Here is an 18,609-nt window from a genome sequence, read left to right on the forward strand (position 1 = left end):
ATTCCAGAAAGTAGATTGTTAATAACCATCAGATGTATTGAACAAAGTTCGACAAATACTGTTTTCAAAGATGCTTTTGAATCACTAACTCATGATTCTTCGTGGAAATAATTCAATTGCCATGTTGATAACAAGTTGTTTACCCATCGATGCAAGTTGTTTATACTGCGGATGGAAGAAACAGGTTACCGAATCAAAAAGTGCCATGGTCAGCATCATTAGGGTCATCACTTGTAGGTGATTGATCAAATGTGTTGGTACATCACTGTTGAGTCTTGAAAATGTCATTCATTTGCATTACACTTTCGCTATTATGTCCATTATATCACCTCCATTTCACTACTATGTCACCACATTCATCCCACTTTCATTATCATTGGGCTACCTTTATGTTTTTCCAATATTTATTATTTCTAAGCCTTTTAAGTGAATTTGTGGTTAAACATTAGAAAATAATGTGCATATGCTTATACCTAACAAATGGGTTGAGTTTGTTGACATGTGTAGGTTGAAAGGAGGCTTCTAGAAGACCCTTATGTGGCACTCTAAGGCCAAATTCGAATTTGGTTGGAAAGAATCATGGGATCATGAGGATATGTGTCACATCTCCTAATTGTATTGTAACTCTAAAAGACATGTGTCTTATCAGTTCCTATTTTGATTAGGACTCTAGAGGTAGAGGGAGATATTCATGGATTATCATTAATGAGATGGCTCTCATCTTTTTGTATAAATAGGAGATCTCTCTCCTTCATTAGTTAGTCTCTCTTTAGTCTTTCCTTTAGTCTTTTCTTAGTCCTTTTAGCTTGTTAGTCTCATGGCTTTTGAAAGCTTTTGTACTTTGCACTTTTGAAGAAATTGAATAAAGCTTTGATGTTCTCAACATGGAAGGAGATGTGAAGTAGATGTCATGGAGCATATTAGGATGTAAGTAGATTAGATTTCATTTTGTAAATATTGCTTTGTAGAATGTAAGGTAGATTAGATTTTCATTCATGCAATTTTAAGTTTGCTTTGATTTCATAGGTAGAAGGGGGCCCCTGCCTTGTACAGTTTGAATTATTGCATTTTATTTTCTCCCGGGATTTGTTTTTATGTTTATGTATTTGCTTTACAAACTAATGGTATTTGAAGTTGACAGGTTCAAGCTGCTGCCTTTGTTTTTATAGCTGATTTTTAGTCTTATTTCTCAAAGTTCTGCTAACACATGAATGATCTTTTATCATAAACTGTTATCTTTTAAGGATCAGAATACCACTAACTTGCAGTTGGCTTTGAGTGCTTTTTAGACTAATCTTTCACTACTTTCTAATCATACTTTGCATAGTACATATGGCTGAAGTAGAGAGTTAGAAAGAGAAAAACGTTATCACTAGTCTTTAAAGTAGATTTTTCTCATTTTTAATCACTTTTCTAATTCAACTTGAGCTACTTCCTAATCATACTTTGCATAGTACATATGGCAGAAGTAGAGAATTAGGGAGAGATAATCATTATCTTTGGTTTTAAAAGTGACTTTCTTTTCTTTTATTTGCAGCAGCATGAATGGTGTCTAGTGCCATTGGAAGTGGTCATTTACTTTCAAGTCATTTCAAGTTCTTTGCTTTCAGTTTCATTTCAAGTTATTTCTTTCAAGCTCTTTCTGTGCAAGTTTAAAGTTTGATTACTTTCTAGACTTATTTCTAACTACTTCCTAATCGTGCTTTACACAGCACATGTGTTTGAAGCAGAGTTTTAGGAAGAGTTGAACATTATAACTGGTCTTTAAAGTGGTTTTTCTTACTTGTCACCTTAGAGCTTGACTACTTTTTGGACTTATTTCTGACTACTTCTTAATCGTGCTTTACACAGCACATGTGTTTGAAGCAGAGTTTTAGGAAGAGTTGAACATAAACTATAAAACAACGAAGTAAGAGAAAGGTTAACTAAGCACATATAGTGCACCACACTTCATCAGTTTACGATACCCGGATTGATAATTTATGTAGAGCAATTTAAGACGTTAAATTGACTAAACAATCACCAGATCAAGGTAAAAAGAGAGGGAGTTCTACCCTCATTGACTATTTGTTTACTCAAACTTTTTTGGTCCAAAAGCTTTCAAATGGAGAGGAATGATCCAAGAGGATCCGTTGATTCAATTGCACAGGTGTTCAAGTGTCATTCAGTGTCATCATCCCTTGAATTCAGTTTCGACAGTGTGGTTATGATCAATTTTTTCAGGTAATGTTCATAGGTTTTCGTGGTGTTCAGTTGGTATGGGTATGCATCTGGTTGTCAACTCGCGTTCATCGATAGTTCTGCCAGGATTAGTCTACGACATGTGTTTTGTCGTTCGACAAGTAGGATTGGTGTCGACATGGTTGTGTCATCCATCGCAAAGGTTTGATATGTCGTCAGGGTGTCATCTGTGGCATAGGTTCATCGTCAAGGTTGTCGTTGCAAAGATAGCTGGAGTCGACGATAGACATGTGGTTTTATGTCACATTGTGATGAAAGATTGTAAAAGGGTTTTTTAAATTATAGACCTAAACCCTAATCCTACATCTAAGGCCTAAAACCTATGCATTAAAACATGTATAAAAAAATGCATTAACTTATGTTAATGCCCTAACTCTAATACATTCACCTATGTATTTAAATACATTGCAACCCATTAAAAAGTAATGCATAAACCTCGACCTTTGTAAACAATGTAAAACATTGAAAATTACAAAACCATGGGTCCTAGTCGCCAGATTAACCGTCGGGACAGCTAACCATGTCAGAGAACATGTGAACACTGCATTGAAACCGTCAGAGTTTACCGCATGGGAAAGGCCGACCATGACCGCAACGGAAGCTGTTAGCATGTGAACATGTATCGTAAATCGTCGGGGTATGTGTTGGCAGTTTTAGAGTTAACCGCCAGATAAACTGTGTCGGAACTGTGCCATGTGAGCATGCAGTGGGAGTTAGTTCTGAGGACCACTGGAGTATATGTCACGGTATTTGGAGGTTAGTCGTAATGGTCAGAGAACGCGGACACATGAACTGTCAGCCTGCACTGTCAACTGGAACTACAGGCGTACTAACCACGTGTTAGTTTGAATGTTCACATGAGGCATTGATGAGCCCCAATTTTTGGTAACAATTTGGGCTCATTTGGCCTACTTACCTTGCTCAACCCTTCATTTTTTATCACTTATGCATCATTTCTTAGTATATTCATGTTATTTGTAGGAAGAAGGGTAGTCATTATGCCTATGTGGCTAATACATGATGATTTCAGGTTTTTTGACATTAAATGGAGCAAAGACCACGCAAATGGAGACAAGGAGACAACCAAGGTGGCATTGCGGGTTTATAGGGAGGTTGTCCATAGCCTTGAATGACCTTCCTCGTGATCTCCACCCCAACTCCGAGCTCCAACAGCTATCACCACCGAGCTAGAAGGCAGCCAACGAATTCTACAGGAACAACAGTTTACTTTTAGTTGGACAGCCAAGCCCCACTAATTAAGGAGGCCAGCTTGGCCCTCATCATGTATAAATATTAAGGCTGTAGCCTTCGATGAGACTCTTGAAATTTTGTTGTATATTTTGAATCACGACCTGTAGCTCTGTTTTTGCTCTTTGTAAGCCAATTTTGGCATGTTGTTAGACTCATGATTATGATCTTTTAATAAAAGGCAGGCAAATTTGGATTCAATTTTGAGTTCTTAGAGGAGCTATAGCTCTTAGGTTAGGGGCCCAACCTGAGAGCAATAGACCTCCTTTTCTTTGTATTGTTACTTGTCTTTCTTTTATCATTGCATTTCTTTCCTTTACATGCACTTGGAAAACACAGTTTGCTGAGTTGATTGTTTCGGTTTGGTTATGTAGGTTAGTTTCATGAATGCAGTTGTTTCAGTAGTTCAGAATTAGCGTAGGGAGATTGAAGTTACGTTGAGTTCAAAAAAAAGGTTGAATGCATGCTCACTTTCACCTCTGTTTGGGGACCGGAAGTGTAGACCGTGCCAACTGCCAAAAATACTGTTTTAACATATGCATGCAAGTATTGATGTAATGTTTTCGGTTGAAGAATTGTCCATACGATTATATCTTGAGTAATGACTCTTTGGTTCAGCATCATGCACGGTTTTCCTTCAGCTTACATTGTTGTTCTTTGATTCCTAATAAAATAGTTAGAATAGATTGGTGAACTTTCGTTTACATGCAAGATAAGGGTGATTTGTTTCATTTACACTGCGCATCACCACTTCATCGTGTTCTTATCCTTCTAAACCGTGCCTAAGCCACCTACTCATCCTCTGTTCAGCTCATTTGCCTTCCAACCCTTCTACTGTCCACGTTGCTCAATCTTTTTGACCTTCCACTACTCTACCCTTCTATCGACCAACCAGCTTTACACACACCTTCCCCATCTCATCTCTCTGTCCATAGGCCATCACAAGCTCCTCTTTCATCCTACCTATCCACCCATACAACTCATTCACTCCTCCATCACCCAAAACTCCGACTGTAGAACATCCTGTAGAAGTTAGCAGACTTCCTGTAGAAATCCCGAGCTTCCTGTAGGATCCCCTGCAGACATCCTGTAGAAGCCTGCAAACATGGTTGCCAAGCACTTGAACGTTGTGGACTTCTGTGGAATGATGTGAGGGATCCCCTGGAACCTCTCAAAGTCCTCCTGACCTTTCCCAAGCCTTCCTCCCCTTTGAACTACCCCTGCACAGTCAAGACCCAGTAAGAAGCACAATCATAATAACTCCACCCACTTGAGAAAAAATACAAAAACATGTTCTCTTCAATGGAAGTAGCTTAAATTCATGCATCTCATCTCACTAGAAGTAATGGCATCATTTCTAGAAGTTGTATTCCCACCATTGCATCATAAGGATTAAGTTAGTCAGATTAGGGTTTACTAGGGTTTCCATGTTTGGTTGGCTTTCAGTTCATTCCTGCAAAGTAGGTTAATTTCCTTTGAGATAGCCTCCGTTCATCATTTAGAAAGCTTCTTCTGAGAACATATAGAAGTTGGCTTGAGCCCTAGCGGACTTGTGCCAGCTGACCAAGTGACAGCTGCGACAAGAGCTAGTACTTGTGCATACAACACCGTCGCTTCCAAGTTTGTTACGAACTACCGGGTTGATAAAATTAGAGAAGGAAGCTCCAGGAGTTGTAGAATTATTGCTACAATACTGGAGCCCACCATCTTTTTGGTGCCGTTGCCGGGGAAGCGTCAGAGTATTAGTAATTGTTGCTTTTCTTCTGTTTTCCTACTCTCGCCTTCTGCCAAGTAGTTTATTTCATTTCCATTCTGCAAAAGTAGCATAGACATTTCCTGCTTTCATAGAGTAGCATTTCAATTCCGCAATTTCAATTTTGCAAGCATAAATTAGCATTTCAATTCTGCAAGCGTAAACTAGCATTTCCATTCCTGCAATTCCATTTGAGCAAAGTAGATTAGTCCTTTCCTGCTTTCATTTCAATTCTGCATTTGTATTTCAGCTAGATAGTTAGTTGTAGATCAATCTGTTTCAGTTTTGCAGGTACCAGAGAAAAAAAAAAACAAAAGCAATCAAAAAGTCTTTCCATTTCATGCCTCGTAGGAATCGAGATAAAACAGACAAATTCCTACGCAACACCCCCACCACATCACTGAGTCACCCTTCTCTCTTCTTCGGTGACAGTGATCCAGAAGAACCTATAGGTGAACCTCCTGAGATATACGAAGATCCTATAGCAGAAGAAGAATTAGAGACCATCCCATCTGAAGCTATGGCTGACAATAGAGGAGAAGATGAGAGAATATAAGGTGCCTTCCCCATCCGAGAAACCAATGGAGATATGAAAATGAAAAACATTAGTCCCTCCGCTCTGCCTCACTTCCATGGACTGACTACTGAAGATCCTGATACCTTCCTGTTTGAGTTTGCTGTCCTTTGTAGAACCTATGACTATACTAAAGATGAGCAGAAGCTGAAACTCTTCCCTTCAACTCTTAAGGATGCAGCATTACGCTGGTTCATGGGCTTACCTGGGAATAGTATCACCACTTGGGCTCAGATGCAGCAAGCTTTCAATACCAAGTACCGAGACTACTGTAGGTCCAAGGAAACCAAGGGAGAAATCTTTCGGATGACCATGGGAAATGATGAGTCCTTGGAGGATTATGAGGAGAGGTTCCAACTTAGCTATAAGCGGGTCAGGTGCACACTTGACCCTGAATCCCTCAAGTTGGTCCTGCTCTGAGGAGTCCCTGAAGACCTTTTAGATACCCTTCACATGTTAGCTGGGGGAGATATTTACCAGCTGCCTTATGAGGACATCAAGACTGTGTTCAGAAACCACTCTAGGGCAGCCCGGAAACGAGGTAGAGGAAACCTTCTCTCAGCTGGTATTCCTTTCTCCAAGCATGAGTTTGCAAATCAATTAGAAGATCTTAAGAGTGAGGTGAGACAGACCATTTCCATGCAACTGGACACATTCAGGATCCAGCGGAAGAAGGAAGAAGCTGAGAGGGCCTTGGCTATCTTCTGCCCTAGATGTACAAGGAGACACCCTAAGAATGAATGCCCATTGCATTCGGTCGAAGTGTGCTTCGTTTGTGAGGAGGACCATCCCACAAATCAATGCCCAACCTTACCTGGACTTAAAGCTATGTACCAAGGGACAGAAGCTCCCACTGAACCTCTTTATTTCCTCAACCAAAGGAGGCCACAAGGACCTAGACCTTACCAGTAGGGGATGCAAGGGGCACCCCAAGCTTATTACAGCCCCAACCGATCGACTCCTATGCCTTCCTGGGGTCCCCCTGCTCATCCTTCCTGGTCTATGCCTCCTCCATGGTCTTATCCACCTCAGTACCCTACTCAACCCACTACTCATTCATATCATTCACATGCCCAACCACAGCCTCAGTGGAATGCACCTCAGTCGGGGTGGAGGCCCCAGTACAACACTCCTCCCGCCATTTTGCCTCCGCCACCAGTTCAACCTCAACCATTACCTCCTGCTCCTCCAAGGCAACCTCAAATGCCTGCTCAACCGAACCCGAACCCCAACAATAGACAGGCCCAACAGGTATACACTGGGGAAACATCATGCCCTACCTATGCTGTGGAGATCCAGGAGATCAATCTTCGATCTCGAAAGACTCTTCCAGATTGCCAACCTCCTCCCCCAGAGGACGAGGAGGACAAACAGGAAAGTGAACCAAAGGCTATTCCACCCTTTCTTGAGAGACTAACAGCCACCACACAACCCAACCTAGAGGAGAATGAGCTTCTGGGAGAGCTCAAGCAGTTGTGTGTGAAAATACCACTTCTCCAAGCCATCAAGGATGTGCCAATATACAACAAACTGGTTAAGGAAAAGTGTTTCAAACACCCAGGCAGGCGAAAGAGAGATGCTTCAACCATCAATGTCTTAGGACAACTGTCTGACCTTATGTTAGGACAAGTCATCTGCCCAAAGTACCTAGATCCTGGGAGTCCTGTAGTAGATGTCCACATCAATGGCACCATCATACCTCACACCTTGATTGATCTGGGGGCTGCCATTAATGTGATGACCAGGGATACCATTCTCAAACTCAATCTTCAGGGTTCCTTGAGGAAGACCTCGACAGTACTGCAACTAGCAGATCGCTCCACTGTGACTCCCGAAGGGATTGTGGAGGATGTCTTGGTCTCTGTCGACTCTTGGGAATACCCTGCAGATTTCTTGGTTCTGCAACCCAAGGCAAAGCTTACTAGATATCCTCTTATTTTGGGAAGGCCTTGGTTAGCCACTGCAGATGCTTACATAAGTTGCCGTGCAGGAAACATGACCATCAAAAATGGTCCTATGTCCAAGCAGCTAGTCCTGTACCCTCCTGCCCAACCCTCCTTAGAGCATGACTTACCACTGTGGTTGGAGGAAGGAGAAGAGGATGAGGTGTACTCAGCACCTTTGTGCACCCTAGATACCACTAGAAGAGACCCCCTAACCGAGGATGACTTGATTGAGACTTTGATCCAGAATCCACCTTCCAGTGCACTATCCTTAGAGAAATTGGTGGAGGACGCCCAAGCCAGCACCTTAGTGGACCTTTGTGCCACCAACCCTGTCACTCCCAGAGTCAAGAATGTGGAGTTCGGCCCTGAGAGAACGTTAAAGATCAGCTCCTCCCTATCTCCTTCCCAGGAAAAGGAGCTGTGTAGCCTGTTGGCCAGTCACCTAGATGCTTTTGCTTGGAGCTATAAGGAGATGAAAGGAGTCCATCCCTCGGTCTGTACCCATCACATATACATCAAAGAAGGTTGTAAACCGGTTAGGCAACCTCAGAGGAGAATGAATCCAGCCCTTAAGGACATTGTCAAGGAAGAATTGCAAAAACTGTTGGATGCCGGATTCATTTACCCCATCTCAGATAGTGAATGGGTGTCCCCTCTGGTGTTGGTTCCAAAGAAAAATGGGAAGTGGAGAATCTGTGTGGACTACCGAGAACTGAACAAAGCTACCAAGAAAGACCATTTCCCTCTACCTTTCATAGATCAAGTGTTGGATGGACTGGCAGGAAAGAAGTTCTTCTCTTTCCTGGATGGGTTTAGCGGGTACAACCAAATCCAAATCAGCCCGGAAGACCAAGATAAGACCACCTTCACTTGTCCTTGGGGTACCTTTGCCTACCGAGTTCTGCCCTTTGGGCTATGCAATGCTCCTGCTACCTTCCAGAGAGTTGTCTTGAGCATCTTCTCGGAGCTGGTCCATGATGCGGTGGAAATCTATATGGATGACTTCAGTCCTTATGGGTCCAACTTCCAGGAAGCATTGTCCAATCCTGACCAAATGCATTGAGATGAACCTGTCCCTTAGTCCTGAAAAATGTGAATTCCTGATGACTGAAGGGACCGTGCTAGGCCATACCATTTCTTGCCAAGGGTTACAAGTGGATCCTAACAAAATTGCTCTCATCAAGAAGGTTCCACCTCCCCAAAAGGTAAGGGATGTCCGGAGTTTCTTAGGATTAGCAGGGTATCACCGAAGATTCATTAAAGACTTCAGCAAGCTAGCTTCGCCATTGTTTGGTCTGTTGGCCAAAGATGTGGAGTTTAAATGGACTGACGATTGTCAGAGGGCTTTGAATGAATTAAAGGACAAGTTGGTGTCAGCCCCAATCTTGAGAGGTCCAAACTGGGCCCTACCTTTCCACATCCACATTGATGCCTCGAACAAAGCCATAGGGGCAGCTTTAGGACAAGTTGAACAAAAACTTCCATATGCCATTTACTTTGTTAGCAAAAACTTGTCCAAAGCCGAATTGAATTACACTGTAACCGAGAAAGAATTCTTGGCTGTGGTCCATGCATTGAACAAGTTCTGACATTATATTACTGGCTATCAAACCTTTGTACATACGGATCATGCTGCAATTAGATATTTAATGAATAAACCAAATGTGAATGCTCGTATTATTAGATGGTTACTTTTGTTGCAGCAGTTTGATTTGACCATTGTTGACAAACCAGGTAAAGAAAATGTTGTTGCTGACTTTTTATCTAGATTGGATTTGTCTGCAGATGAGGATGGAACAGTGGATGACCAGATGCCCGATGAACATCTGTTTGCTATCTGTTGTGCTCTACAACAACCCCCCATTTCATATCATCTTTACTTATAAATATTAACGTATGAAATGGGTCCCTTTAGAATTTAATTTGGTATCAATGCTATTGTAATCCAAAAAAGTCCAATAAATGAATAAATGCACTTTATAAAACTTTTTGGACAAACCCTTAAAAAGAAATCATGTAATGATTTGCCATTGCGATAAAGCGATCGCAAGATCGCATATCGCAATGACACATGAATTATAATTAAGCACCCCAAAGCTTTCCGCCGATGCGCATTCGGCGCATTCGGCGATCGACGATATTCCATGTACATGTTATAATGCCCCATGCCAATAGTCCCGACGCGATACGCATTCGGAGAATTCGGCGATCGGCGACGCGCTACAACAGTTGTGATGTTCCCAAAGACTTGTCCCGATGAGATGCGCAATCGAGAATCGGGTATCGGCGACAATCTCACCCAAGTCTTATTGCGCTCAAAGCTTTTCGCCGATGCGATATCGCATTCGGCGATCGGTGATACCCAATACACATCATTAAAGCGCACTAATCATATCCCTGATTGCGATCCAATAAAGCGCGGTTTTCAACGAAGAGCCGTTAAGTGATGGGATGGCACGATTCATTTGTAATAAAAGCTTGATCTCTCACGCAATCTTTCATCTATGCTCAACCGCCAAAACGTCCATTGCATGCTTAAGTGAATCGTTCACCCAAATAACGATATAATGGGCATTTAAGGAATGACAGATTGAAAACGGCTAATTAATAAGATCATGTCCTAAATTTTTTTTACGGATTGTATCCGCGCCCATTTTAAAAGCTAAATCCTTCAGTTACGCATCTATTCATATGTGCTGTATCACTTAAGAGTTTTTCATCGCTATCTCTGTGTATTACGCCCAATTGCCTCTTTGTGCAGAATTCATTCGTAGAAGCTAGGCCTGAGAAGATGGGAAAGAAGTCCAAGAATACTGCAAGTGCTTCCGCAACACCAATTGCAGGACAAGCGGCCGCAAACAAGAAGAAGGGCCTAATATCCGATACAACATGCACGGGTCTCACCAGAGTTACTTGGCAAGGCACTTATAACTTAATTGAAGCTAAGCAGCCAGAAAAGACAGTGACAGAAGCTAGTGTGGACCTACTCAAGAAGTCTGATGCAACTCTCAAAGATTTGGCCGACTCTTTCCTTCACAGGATAGCGGCCAGAGAAAATATTCTTCCCTATACAGACGTTGTGCGATGGGCGATTGAAGAAATCCCCATTTTGGACAGAACTTTTAATACCAGAGATGGGAGGATTTTCGGATCATTCAAGCCAGATGACCTAAGGCAAATGTATCATTTGCCCGAGCCAGAGAAGATATATAACAAGGCCTTCCTGGAGAAGTTTGCAAGTGAGAATGAGATCGAATCTGAACCTATCAAGGATTGGAGGCAAAATCCCAAAAAGCACAAGCACGAATCCTCCGGTAAGTACTCGGTCGATTCTTTGGCTTCTCCTTATTGTTATGCGGGGATTATGATGTGTAGGTTGTGGGGATTGCATGATTCTGCCAATTTTACCATTGAAATGGTTCCTTTAATGGAGGCAGCAGTAAACAGTTGGATTATGGATTGGGCTACTATTCTTTCGGATAAATTAGCAGTAGCTGTTCGTGATTTTAGATCTCAGACTGTTGTTTCAGAAAGGAAAATGCCCCCGTTCTACTATAGTGCATATATCTTAGACACCCTTTGTTTCAATTCCGAATTTCCTGTTCTCGGGTGGAGGTGGACTGCACAGGACCCTTCACCCATTCATATATATCATCAAAAATTGTGGAAGTCTTCTTATAAACACCACCTGTATCAAATCTGTAATGGTTTTATGGTGCCCATTTACTATTCCATTTTTGATAAACCCATTTCAAAAATTTCCTATCAAGCTTCCTTTGATTTACCAGCAGTAGCAAGTTGGTTTGGAGAAGAAAATTTCACCTATATCAGAGTTTTCGGCAGTGAAGCCGACCCACATGTTCTTCCTCTATATGTTCCAGATAAGCTGCTAGCAAGGGAAATTGCATATCAAATCATGGCTGAGAGTACTACACAAACTCTCAAAAGAGAAAAGAAGAAGGGATGGCCATCTTTTCCCTTCAGATGTGGTGTTTATACTCTACATGATCTTAAACATGCAGAAAAGGAAGCCACGAAGCTTCAGTCTTTAACTCTGGCCACGATCCCAAACAGACCATACGACCCAAAAAAGACTGCTTACAATGCATTAGAACAGGCCAAATTAACAAGGTTTGAGCATCAGAAAGATATGTTTGATGACCTGTTCGTTGCCTCCGAATCAATAGGTCATGCTAAAGAACTCGCTAGGATGCGATATAATGATGAGGGATTAACTGAGTTCAATAAACTCAGAGAACAGAGGTTGCAAACTCTGCCTCTGGATTTACTGGCAACAACCCCAGCAACATCATCAAGCGGACCTGTTCAGGAACAGTTCAAGGAACAGGAGGAGAGGCAGAAGAAGCAACAAGCAGAAAGACAAAGAAAAGAACAGGCGGAGAGGCTAAAGAAAGAACAAGCCGAGAAACAGCAGAAAACACAAATGGAACAAGAAGAGAGAAAGAAGAAAGAACTAGAGGAAAAGCAGAAGAGAGAACAAGAAGAGAAACAGAGAAGAGAGAAAGAGGAGCAGCAGAGGAAAGAGCAAGAAAAAGAACGGAGCGAGTCCCATGCCGAAAAAGAGCAGCAAAAGCAAACCACCGATGTCAGTGTAGACACTACTATAGACCCCAAACTATTTCAAGAATGGCAGAAATTTCATTCCATCATCAGTGGATTGGAATGTTCAAAAGATGGGGACACTTCCAAGACAACTGATACACAAGATGTTACCTCTCCTCAGGTTCTAAGTGGAACCAGCGGCCCACCAAGTTCTAAGGAAGTTGAAGTTATTCCAAAAGACCCCTCTGACCAGATTATTCTACAGATAGAAGATATTCCGCCATTGGATGTTTTCTACAGCCCAAGACACAGGGCAGTTGTAAAGAGATCAAGGAAGAGAAGAAGGATTGATCAACCTTCTATCTTCCCAGAACAAACGATCACGGGTAAAGTAGTATGGAAGGAGGAATTGGATCCCTCCGATGACTTAACAAAGCTATCACAGTATGCGGGCGCTTATTCGGTGACAACAATTGACAAAGCATCGGAGGTGAGCCTTCTATTGAAAAATAAGGACCAAGAAATCTTTGCGTTACAGACAGAATTGGTTGAAACAAAGCAAAGGGCAACACAAGCAGAAGAACAGTTGCTGGCACAACAGCAAGAGAACAATCAGTTGACTCAGCAATTGCAAGCGGAAAGGCAAAGGATTGATCAGGGTGCAATCCAGAAACAAAAAGAATTGTCGGAGGCATTGGAAAATTTGAGAGTGGCGAATGAGCAAATGATAAAGACCAAAGATGAGCAAATCGCTCAAATGTCATCGCAGCTGGAAAAGATGAAGGGCGCGTCGCAGGTAAAAGAGTTTAAATCAGAGGCATTATTGATAAACAAAGCGTTGATATCTCAGGTCAGACTCTTATGTCAACAGATCGCTCAAGCTGAGCCACTATGTGAGCTAACTACAGCAATAAATCAGCAGGTAGAAAACGCCAGGACTGAACTAGATCAAGCGGACGAGGCCATTACTGCATATCTTGAATGGCAAGATACTGATTTGGGAAAAGCAGCAAAATTGCCGAGGATTATAGAAACGCATAAAGATATACTTTTCACAGAATGGCACACTCAAATGATGAAAGCAGAAAGGGCGGCTTCAAGATGTAAATCAACCGCCAACAATCTAGTGGATCTGGTCAATAACACTCTTTACCTGGCCAATATGATTTCTCAATGTACACTGGGAAAGATGACAACCACAAATACATTAGAGCAAACATGCTACCCTGAATTAGAGGAAAAAGGAAGATTAATCGCTGGAGTTAAAAGCTTAACCTCAGATGCATATTGGCTCTTTTTAATCAAGCTACATACACAGAGATCTGCCCTAAAGTGCCTTACAGACGCAATCGGGTGTATAATTCCCGATATCCAAGATGCCACCTACGCTGCACAGCTCAGTTCGTGCCTCAACAAACCCCCGGAAGTTGAGCCAATGCTTGCATTAAATCAGCCAAGATTCAAAGGAAAGCAGCCGACTTAATGAGTCACCCTCCCGCTTGCCAGATCGCCAACCAAAATAGGATCAAGAGTTATTGATACCAGCTTAGTAGGATTTCTGTTTAGTAGATATTTAAATTAGATTAGTATTTATAGACCCTTTCATTGTTTTGGAAAGGGTCGTAAAAATTTTGTAACAGACTTAATAGGCTGAAGTTTGCACTACTGTGCTTCAGTCGCTATTCTTTTATGAAATTGGACCAGTTGTTCTGAATTTGACATCAAATTTTTTAATGCAATTGTGCACTATTGCCTTTGTTGAGGACGATTTCTGTGTTGGAGGAAGAACTGCTAATAGCGATTGATATTTGGGAATGTCCCGCAGCTCATATGGTACTTTTATCTACGTCTGAAGTCATTCCTTTTATATGAATTGTTATGTTATATATTCTTGCTATTGTTGAATACATGTATGCGCTGTAACAGCAAATCTCTATCTCAGTCCACTATTGGATGTTTTGCGATTTGCCTTTTCCTTTAATCATGCATGTAACAATGATATAAATGATAAAGTGTAGTAATTTCGCTGTTATCGCTTTGTGTAACTATTTATGCACAGCAATCTTGAATAATTTAATATCTATGTTTAGAGACAGAGTCATCTATATGCCTGTCTAAAAGCTCAGATCATCAAACGCTACACTTTAGAGATCGATAAAACCCCCGGGGTAGATTATAGTTATTATATTCCTGCCGATAGTTTTAGTTATTTGCTTATCACTAGCATAATCTATAAGTCGCTCATCCATCCCATTTTATCTATTTCTGGGAAACTGGTCCCATTATCCCCAGTCGGAGCCACTATTCCAAATGGAAAAGGAGCTGTACTAAGGTCCGGACCGGGTGGTTTCCCCTATGTTGTTGCAGCGATTTTCGAGGCATCAACATAATTGGCGCTAGAAGGAGGGCCATCAACTGTGAATGGCACATAAGTCCAAACCTATAAGCCATTCTAAGAGTAATTCTCCCGCCGAATCCCCTCGGTTTTCCCATTTGCACACTGGTTCGCCGGTATCCAAACAAGGAGAAGGGGAATCAACTACCACTGCTCAAACCCATCATACCCCATAACAATTAAGTCTTGAATCACCTGAAGTCCAATCTCTAATCCATAAACTTCAGAGCTTCTCGATTTCACGACAGAAATCTGAGGTATCAGAAAGCAGTGCGACTTCGCAGTTCAATCTGACTCATCCTCTCACTAGACTTCAGAGTGAAAAACTCGGTATTGAACCCACTGAGTTCCCTTTACCCAAAAGGAAAAAGGCGAAGAAAATTACTGAAAGATCTAATAGTGAAGAGCTTTCATCCACGTCCTCCATTGCATCTTCTCCTCTGCGAGGTCAACCATCCACTCCCCCATTACAAATTGTCGTTCACTAGGGATTAGAAGCCTCAACATCCCAACCTGTTCACTCTTCGTCATTAATCCCTTCCCATACATCTGGAATTCCACTAGTAGTGTCAACCACTGTCGCTATTATAATGGCAGACCCATGGACTAGGCCAGGTGCAGTCAACATGCCTGCACCATTGCATGATCTACCAGATGCTCCTGAAAAATGGCTGCCTAAATTTAACCCAGATGACGGGACCGAGGCTGAAGAACACATTAATAATTTTATGTTAGCAGTTAACTTAAAAGGAGTGACAGAACAAGATGTTGTTGTAAGACTCTTCCCCTACACCTTACAAGGATCAACAGGATCGTGGTATTTTTCCTTACCCTCTGGTTCAATTACCAGTTGGAACACATGCCAAGAGCAGTTTCTTACCAAATATAGAGATGATAGGTCCTTAGCTACTTTAATAAACGACCTCTCCAATCTGAGAATAGAGCATAGGGAACCAATAAAGGAGTTTAATGCTAGATTTAATAAACTCCTGAATAAAATCCCTACAGCTTCTAAACCAAGTGAACAAATTCGAAGCAAATGGTATATTACTACCCTACCTGTCAACATAGTTATTTTCGTGGACAGGGCTGGGAAACCTACCTTAGCTGAAAACATGAGAGAAGCACTTGCTGTTGAAAAGCGCATCAACGCTCTAGAGAAGAAAGCTGCTTTGGAAGATAGAAAAGCTAAAAAAGTCTCATTTAAAGAGGATTCCAAGAAGAAAACCCCAAAGGACCCGTACGACATGGAGGGTTTACAAAAAGTCCTTAAAACGTTGTCTAACGAAATGGTTGAAATAAAGAAGCAGGTGGCCGAAACCTCAAACAAAAGACCATTTAGGACTTTTAAGAAAACTGAAACAAAGCCACCCAATGTTATATCTAACGCAGATTCAGAGCAAGAAGAAGAGGAAGAGGAAACAACCTCACAAACCGATGATGAAGAAGAAGTAGCTAAATGCCACGGAATGTGGGATTTTATACTCCCAAACTCTGATACCGAGAATGAAGAAGAAGCCTTTCCGGTTACTACAAGAAGTAAAAGTACTTCTGAACCTGCCCAGGCAACATCAAAGAAAAGGAGCGCAGGTGCTACCACAACAAAGGAAAAAGTTCCCCCAAAGAAGTCACCTGTAGTAGTTCCCCAAAACCAGCCTTCAACTTCTAATTCTCCTTCAACATCCAAGACATTGGTGGTATCTGATTCAATGGAATATAACATTGTTGATGACATGAAGAAAACTAAGGCAAACATAACTATGTTTGAGCTTAGTAAATTAAAGCATCAGCAAAAATTACTTCTTAAAGAATTGAATGTTGTTCCCTCTACTCCCCTTCCCAGTGCAAGAGCTGCCAACAATTCAGGCCAACCTCCTTCAGGTATGGTTGAAGCTACCGATTCAGTTCTAATTGGAGATAGGTCAAATTCTCATACTCCACCCTTCCTGCTGACCTATGAGATTTATAACAGAAACCTGCACAACTGTTTAATTGATTCAGGGGCATCATCTAATATCATGCCAGCTTCAGTTTGCTCTAAACTGAACATTGAACCCCAGAAGTCTGCTATTCATATTGTACAGTTGGACAGGACCAAAGTGCAGGTTGTGGGAGAAATTAATTCCGTAACCATCAGGTTGTCTGCCGATCCCAGGATTGTACAGAGGATTGATATCTTAATTACTGACATACCTGAATTCTACGGTTTAATTTTGAGCAGAGATTGGTCCGAAAAACTGCATGGGTATATTTCCACAGATTGGTCACATATGTGGCTTCCCTACAAGGGAAAGCCAAATCAAATAAGGATCGATCGAGAGAAGCATATGACCCACACAGCTACTGAATTTGAGCAAGAAAACCCACCTGTAGCCTTCAACAACAACATTTTGGGGAACTATTCGTCAGAATCATTCTTTGGCAACTTTGTTGCCCAAACATCTCCTTTTTCAGTCAATCATTTTACATCTCAGATTGAAAATTTTTCACAAACTAATAAGTCCAGAAGTTTTAATGATGCTGAGGAAAATGTAAATATTTTTGTTAATACTCCTTTATTTTGGTCTTTATATTTTGATGGCTCTAAGTCCAGCGAAGGCTCAGGAGCAGGTTGCATTTTGGTTAGTCCACAAGGAGAAAAGACAATGCTGTCTTGTAGGTTAGAATTTGATTGCACTAACAACACAGCCGAATATGAAGCTTTAGTCCAGGGATTATATAAAGCAATCGACCTTAAAGTGCAATATCTAAAAGTATTCAACGATTCGGAAATCATTGTCAAATAGGTGAGGAATGCAATTCATTGTCTTTCAAGTCACCTCAAGCATTATCAATCGCTAGTACAGGATCTTACCTCACACTTTTCAGCATTTAACATTTCTTCCATTCCTAGGTCACAAAACTCGGCAGCCGACCTACTAGCCAATGTAGCTTCTAAGCTTCTACCTTCTGAAGACTACAACCTTGATAGATTTTCTGTAGAATTACTTTTTAGGCCTTCAATTCCCGACAATGTCACTAATTGGAGAGTATTTAACCACGATGAAGATATCTTGCAGTTTCTAACTTACGAAAAGTCCTATGACAATCAAATTATTGAGGAAAATGACCATGATCTACAGATGAAAGAAACATCTCAAGAAAATTCAATTCCTAAACCAGTGGTAAAGCTCGAAGATCTTTATGATATCAAAGACAGGTTTAAACCTGTAATTAATGCAAAGCTTCAAAGTTCTACCCTTAGGTTTGAATTGATAAATCTAGGTACTGATCATGCTCCTCAAAACATCAATTTAGGATTAGGACTTTCCTTGGAAGAAAAGGAAGCATTTATTAAACTGTTAAGAAAAAACAAACAGGTCTTTGCTTGGAAGTATGATGATTTGAAGACATATGATACATCTATTATCCAGCATACCATTCCTATGCTTCCTGATCAGAAACCGATTCAACAAAAGTTAAGAAAAATACATCCAAATTTGGAGAGCCAGATAAAGTCGGAACTTAACAAGCTCTTGAAAGCCAAGATTATTTTTCCGGTTCGACACTCAAACTGGGTCTCTAATATGGTGCCAGTCAGAAAGAAAAATGGCGACATTCGAATTTGTATCGATTTCAGGAACCTGAACAAAGCGAGCTTGAAAGATAACTTCCCATTACCTACTATGGAGCAAATCCTCCAATCAGTAGAAGGCTCTGAATTGATGTCCTTTCTTGATGGATTCTCAGGATATAACCAAGTTCTGGTTCATCTTGATGACCAACTTAAAACCACATTCAGAACCAAATGGGGAACATATGCATATCAGAAAATGCCTTTTGGACTCATAAATGCAGGAGCGACATTTCAGAGAGCTATGGATATAGCCTTTAGATGGTTGATTAACTG

Source organism: Pinus tabuliformis, chromosome X, assembly GCF_031772625.1.
Source record: "Pinus tabuliformis cultivar Carrire ecotype Pingquan chromosome X, CPIR1, whole genome shotgun sequence".
Taxonomy (NCBI): domain Eukaryota; kingdom Viridiplantae; phylum Streptophyta; class Pinopsida; order Pinales; family Pinaceae; genus Pinus; species Pinus tabuliformis.